The following is a 7066-nucleotide window of genomic DNA, read 5'->3' on the forward strand; positions in this document are numbered from 1 at the left end:
CGTATCCTTATTCTGTATAACAGTTAAACTAATTATTTTCGCTAGCAAGATCTCATTTGATTATTCAATCCATAAACCTACTGCCAGCAGGCAAGTTTAAAGAAATATAATCTGATTGATTGGGGTAATGAGGGACTTAAAATTAGCCTATAGATCATGCATTTAACTTGTCGGCGAGGTGATTGAGCCGTACTGCAATCTGTTAATAAAGTTTTAAATCAATTAATCAATCAATGCCGTTAGAAAATCAGGATCTCTGCTATTGATAAGTGCTGGATTTTCAACTGAAGCGGCCGTGCGCACTTATCCTGGGTCTCAAGTCTGGTTCGAGTTAACGAGACTGAATCCACCTTCGAGGAACAGGAAAATCCCGGCTTCAAACATCGGGTTAACTGAATCTGGATAATGGGACTCTTGATCGACTTAGTTGAACCAGGTACGGGGAATAGGGCCCTGTTCAGTGTGCACTCATAGGACAAATAAAACTTGATAAACTTCAATGTTCAATTGTCTGGGGTTTTCTGGATGAAAAGCAATCGATTATATGCAAAGATGAATCAATAAAATAATCGTTCTACTCTGTGAAATAGTATCTAATATAATGAAACAGCTTTTGACCCCCCTCTAGAGTCTAGAGCCCAATATACAAGAACACCTTGCAGCTTGACCTTCTCCCCGAGAGTTCACACCCGTGCATATTTTCCCACGCTCATTACTTTAATGTCAACGCCGTTCACTTGGCCTCTCAGTCTTTCTCCATAAGAAGCCCCTTGGTCAGTCCGTCAAGTCAGTCGTGAGGCGAGAGCCTGGCACGTCCGTCAGGCGAGAGCCCAGCACGCCCGTCAGGCGAGAGCCCAGCACGCCCGTCAGGAGAGAGCCCAGCACGCCCGTCAGGAGAGAGCCCAGCACACCCGTCAGGAGAGAGCCCAGCACGCCCGTCAGGAGAGAGCCCAGCACGCCCGTCAGGAGAGAGCCCAGCACACCCGCTGGCTAGTCAGTCGTGAGGCGAGAGCCCAGCACGCCCGTCAGGAGAGAGCCCAGCACGCCCGTCAGGAGAGAGCCCAGCACGCCCGTCAGGAGAGAGCCCAGCACGCCCGTCAGGAGAGAGCCCAGCACGCCCGTCAGGAGAGAGCCCAGCACACCCGTCAGGAGAGAGCCCAGCACGCCCGTCAGGAGAGAGCCCAGCACGCCCGTCAGGAGAGAGCCCAGCACACCCGCTGGCTAGTCAGTCGTGAGGCGAGAGCCCAGCACGCCCGTCAGGAGAGAGCCCAGCACGCCCGTCAGGAGAGAGCCCAGCACGCCCGTCAGGAGAGAGCCCAGCACGCCCGTCAGGAGAGAGCCCAGCACGCCCGTCAGGAGAGAGCCCAGCACGCCCGCTGGCTAGTCGGTCGTGAGGCGAGAGCCCAGCACGCCCGTCAGGCTGAGTGAGCGCAGTGTTTTAGGAACGCTAGCTGGAATCTAACCAAGCCACCGCTGGTGTCTGATGATGGCTGACCTCTGCTGGGTGGACTCATTCCGGCCTTTTGGGCTCTGCGAGAGTAACCCTACGCCTCCGCAGGCCGAGGGAGGGAACGCACAGCTTCATCTCCCCTGAACTCCGACCCCGCCTGCCGGAGCCTGTAGGCCAGCACATCACTTTAATCTGTCTGGGATCAGCACAACGGCTGCAAGCACACAACAAGGCCATCATATACTCTCAATGGAGATTAGTAATCCCATAGAAGGGGATGATGATTATGGATGGATGGGTCCGGTCGGTGGATGGGTGGGTCGGTATAGGTGAACGGACGGATGGATGGATGGATGGATGAACAGATTGATGGGTGTCTTGACCGCCCTGTGCATGCATACTGCTGAAGTCAATATACTGTATGCGAGATGATTCTAAATTCCTCTTCTAACTCAAGGCCAAAGCAGATTCACTCAAAAGATGAACTTGCCCATTGTTCCACTTCCTGGACATTGTGCTTTGGTAAGCTTGTCACCTTGTAGCGGGTGATTTGACAAGTGAACTGGACATGAATTGCAACATCTGTGTGTATGTGTGTGTGTGTGTGCGCATGCAACTCAGTGTGTATTGTGCCATGGAAAGGGACACGAGATAGTGTCTCGAGAGTGCAAATATGTCAAACATGTTTTTGCATATCTTCATTAACTTGCTTTTGCTGAATTCTGAATTAGGCTTGCACTGCAGCAACATACTCACTCAGTATTCATATTTCATTATGCTGCTATGTATAGTGAGGCCGGGTGCAACAGCGAGCTCTCTCCCACAGCACCAGGTCCGTGGTGTGAGCAGGCAGAGCAGGAGGAAGAACAGAACTGTGTTCTCGGTGTAGAGATCACTTGGCACGACTAGAAAAAGCAAGTGAAACACAGTTCACTGTTCAAAGGCAGAATCAGTAATCCAAATGTAAATAGCCTCGTGTTTTCATTCTCTAGACTAGAGGATTGACTGAGCTCTTGATACAAGCACGAACACTAGAGACAAGAGGTAAATAATACGAGTTCTCTTTTATTAGTCATTGTATTCTCTGTATTTTGTGGCAATAAAAGGTTTGTTTACATTGGTAATATGTACAAATACTTGTGCAAAAACAGATCTATATTCAAAATTTAGTTAATAATGTGCCAAATTACGTATTTTCCACCTACTGATCAAATTCTTCAAGAATGTATGTCAATATGATGCATTGTAAAAGAAAACAAATAATAATAATAATAATAATAATAATAAAAACACTTTCTCAGGCTGCTTTCCTGTTTTTCTACACTTGAATGACTGCATTGCTGACCAGGCAGGCATACTGTAACTGTATGTCGGTGCCATACCTTGCATATTTGCTGCATGATCACAGTGAGATCTGGACCAGTAGGCTGCCTTACAGCTGTCTCCAAACAGTATGTGTTTGACCCTGTGAACTACTAGGCTGCCAATAGTCTACTACTAGTAAACACAAGACGGATTCCCCACTGAGCCAAGCAGGACTAAAGACTCAGAGCACTAGGCAGAGGGATATTTGTGAATTCACCCACGATTCCATTTTGATCATTGAGGTCCTGACTAGATTTAAAATCAACTCTCGTTTTATCATGATCATCTAGGCAATTCTGGGTTGCCATTAACCTTCGTGTTACAAAGATTGTATGCTGTTGTTGGTCTTTCTGCTTGACAAATATCAGCAGTCTGTAGGATTTACTGAAACAACGATATATGAGATAGTTGGAACCATATCACACAAGACTGAAAACTGAAAAAAATTCAAATGTAATCTTACAAGATAGCATTACAATCTCGATTCTCAATTCTCAAAAAAAAAAATCCCCTAGTTCCAACTAAACTAATAGGATCAGAGGATCCCCTCCGAGGACGGAGTAGTCCTAGTCAAGTGCGACCCGAGGACATTTCCACAGACAGCAGCCAGTGTTCCGTCTGGATCGGCAGGTTGCTCAGAGATGAACCCTGCCAGTCATAGCATTCCCGGTTCCCCCCCCCCCCCCCCCCTCCGCGGTGAACCCGCCGCTCCAGGAAAACAAAGCCCTGGGAATGTGAGCTATGCAGGGTCGCGGCTCCCGGACACCTGTTCAGACGACCGTGCGGGGCAGACCCTTCCCACCGCAGAGAGCCTCCGTCTGGAGCTGCCGCGTCTCACCCTGGCTCAGCCTCCGCTGCCCCCACACACCTCATACTGTTGTCCACACGCACATGGGCATGCTGTGCACACGCACACAGACACACACACTTGCCAGTCCAGCTGCTGTCTAGCCATAGAGTGTTAATACGACAGGTCATGGTAATGTGATGGAATGCCTCTTAACTTTTCTAGCCAATGAACACGTCCCTTCTGCTTGTCGTAATGTGATGGAACACCTCTCAGCTTGTCTATTCTAGAAGGGGTGATGGTGGCTCAGGAGGTAGAGCTGGTCATCTGAAAGGTTCCAGGTTCGATTCCGGCTTCTCCTGGCAACGTGTCGAAGTGAGCACTTAATTGATCCCGATTGAGCAGGTTGGCACCTTGCATGGTTGCCTCTGCCGTTGTTGTGAGTGAATGGGTCAATGAGAGGCATATTAAGTTGTAAAGCGCTTTGGATCAAATGCATTTATATCCTGCTTGTTGTAATGTGATGGAACACCTCTTAGCTTGTTTGGGGAGCAGAAATTGGCCATGAATCATCTGTGAACGAGTATCCAAACCTCAATGCAATTGTAATAATATGGTAAATGGACAGCATTTATAAAGCGCTTTAAAAATGTGTTCCTCACTTTACCCATTCACGACGGCGGAGGCAACCATGCAAGGTGCCAACCTGCTCATCGGGAGCAGTTAGGGGTTAAGTGTCTTGCTCAAGGACACTTCGACACGATGCCCGGGACTCGAAACCAGGAACCTCCGGATTACCTGACGACTGCTCAACCTCACGAGGTACTGTCGCCCCTGTGAACTAGGCCTACACTTGTGAACTAGGCCTTCCTTTTACAACGAAGAGCGCAGAGAGACTCCCCTCCCTATTCGGAATGCAGGATGAAGGCCTCCCCACCTGAATACTTTTCTAGTTGAGGCGTGAAAAGGAGGAATTAGGCTACTCCCAGCGAGGGAGGTTGTGTCAAGAGTTGACATGGCGAATTGTGAGAATTGAATTGTGCCTCCTCTCCGGAGAGAGCCCCCTCTTTGGCATTCTTATACACACTTAAGAAGGTCACCCTGTCTCTTTCTCACAGCCTGGGTACACATCGGGGTGTTGAGCGAGTAAACGCATGGAGAGGAAGAGAGAGCTAATGAGCCTCAACAAAGTGACTAGGCCTCCCTCCTGCCATGTTAGCCAACACATCAAATTGGGTTCCTCCTCCTGCACGTTTTTTTTTTTGGTTTAGTTTATCAAATTCCGTGACGTTTCCATGACAATCCCATGACAAATAGCGCAATTTCGACAACCTATATATCAAAGGGTTTGAACGAATGCCCATGACATTTTTTTAAAAGGTTTTGGACATGCAGCATTTTCCATAACCTTTCCAGGTCTGGAAAAAGAACATTTTCAAATTCCATGACTTTTCCGGGTTTTCCCGTGACCATGGAAACCCTGAATAATATCCTGTAAAATATGGTTTTGCATTGCTGAGGCCTGCAGCAGAGCCACAGTGAGGTCCGTGGACGATTCCTCTCCGATACACCACTTTACTTAACATCATATGTACAAAATGCAATCACAACTGGACCGATGACCCCATGTGATCCTCTGTCCCTAAGACTGTGAACTGCAGCATACCTGCTACAGCAAGTTCAAGAACAGCAGTGATAGAAAAGTATGTAGTCAATGATTGTCAATGAGAAACAAATGACTGCAAAATCCAGACACGTGTGTGTGCGTGTGTAAGAGGGTCATTAAGGATGGTAGCTAAAACAGAAGGCTGTTAATGTGTAGCTTAAGCCCTTAAGTGTTTCCCCCATACCAAGTTATGTGTTGCACTGCAATATCACTGATATACTCCCCAAACTTTAAAATAACACTGTGACACCACTTCTTCTGTTGCACATACGCGTAGAAGACGACCACCACTACAGATCCTGTGGGAAACACAATAAGGATCGTAGCTTTTAGATGACCTTTCACTAAACGAGATAACCTCAACCCTGAGATTCTTGGTGGTCGGCAATAAGGGGTGGATGAATAGAGTAAACATAATACATAGTGTTCTGTTCTGGGTCTGTAGAATGTCCATAATCCTCGGGATGGGGCATCTAAAGGTGAAGAAGTGAGCTGAGCTGGGATCAGTGGACATGCTGGCCCAGTGCCCAGTGCCGACTCTCCCAGGGAGCTGCCAGCCCAGTAGCTTGGCGCTGTCAGCCGGTGACAAGCTCCGTGTCACCGCACTTGACTTTGCTGTGAGACAAGGGCTCTGTATTCCTGTGGGCACGCAAGATGGCTCACTATTATTTATAGTATAGCAAAGCAATGCTCGCAAGCGTGGACTCAGTCAGTCAAATTAAAATGTACAATTCAATAATAATGAAAGGCTTTGTAGGTTCACTTCAGAATTTTGATTAAGCCTAGTTGTTGTTGTTATGTAATACAAATACGACATACGATGGGTACATTCGTGTGTGTGTGTGTGTGTGTGTGTGTGTTTCCAAGTCCAGGAAAGGCTATTGCAGGTCACTGTCACACTCTTCCTACTACAGATCACATCACAAGTTCACAACTACAATGTAGCAGCCTACATGTTACACTGTAGCATCGCAGTCATAACAGTAGTCTGGGAAAGATGGAGAAAGCTGCAAAGCACTCAATGCAACTTAGCAGCAGATACAACAATGTGTTGATACTTACAATCGCTTCGCAAGTCGGCGCGGAGTAAAGCCCGGACTCGGAGGTTGGTTAGAATTTCACTTTCAAGGATCCCTTCGGGGGTCGAAACTTCTTCGTTTTAAATTACGTTGTGTTTCATAAAACGGTAATAATCTGTGTCCCAATATCTCCGTCAGCAATTCATCCTAGTTCTCTCTATCTGGTGAACACTACCCTTCTTTCAAAACGATACGCCTTGTCCGTGCGACACTCCACGCCAAAGATAAAGTCGCCCGTATCCACTGCTTTGGGATCCGTCCGCGTTCCTTCTCCCCAGGTTCACGGCTGGTTATAAGGAACGATAAAGCTGTTCTGAGATCTGTACTGGAGGGACACCTTTACTACATGGTCCCGCCTCCACGAACCCTTTCTGTGATTGGCCGATTTTAATTTAGGGCGTCGCCAAATGTTGATTTACACATCTTTATTGGGTCGTCATATTATCAATCACATGCAATGTTTTCAATGGAGCCCAGCCTCTCCTTCCTTACAACCACACGAAGAAAACACGTCAGGACCTACTCATTTTCTAAGAAAATGTATATTTAGAAAGCCTACAATGTATTACAAAACGATTTGATGGAAATTAATAACAGGCTATGGCCTTTATGATATCAACACTTTACGCTTATTTTCAAAGATAAAGGTGTATATTTTCAATCTATTGCACTGCACAATGTCGTTCTATTGGATTATTATTATATTATTATTGTATTAT

The 7066-nt window shown here is 47.0% G+C and overlaps 1 protein-coding gene across 1 annotated transcript in view; it reads right to left on the reverse strand.

The window, feature by feature from the left end:
- The window catches only part of mpp7a (MAGUK p55 scaffold protein 7a), a 208329-nt gene extending 201824 nt beyond the window's left edge, over positions 1-6505 (reverse strand). Inside the window, exon 1 of the mRNA XM_084325841.1 lies at positions 6331-6505. The gene's annotated coding sequence lies outside the window, so the exon portion shown is untranslated. The remainder of the gene's footprint in view (positions 1-6330) is intronic.
- Positions 6506-7066: the final 561 nt, after the last annotated feature.

Source organism: Notolepis coatsorum, assembly GCF_963971535.1.
Source record: "Notolepis coatsorum genome assembly, chromosome: 12".
In the NCBI taxonomy this organism is placed as follows: Eukaryota; Metazoa; Chordata; class Actinopteri; order Aulopiformes; family Paralepididae; genus Notolepis; species Notolepis coatsorum.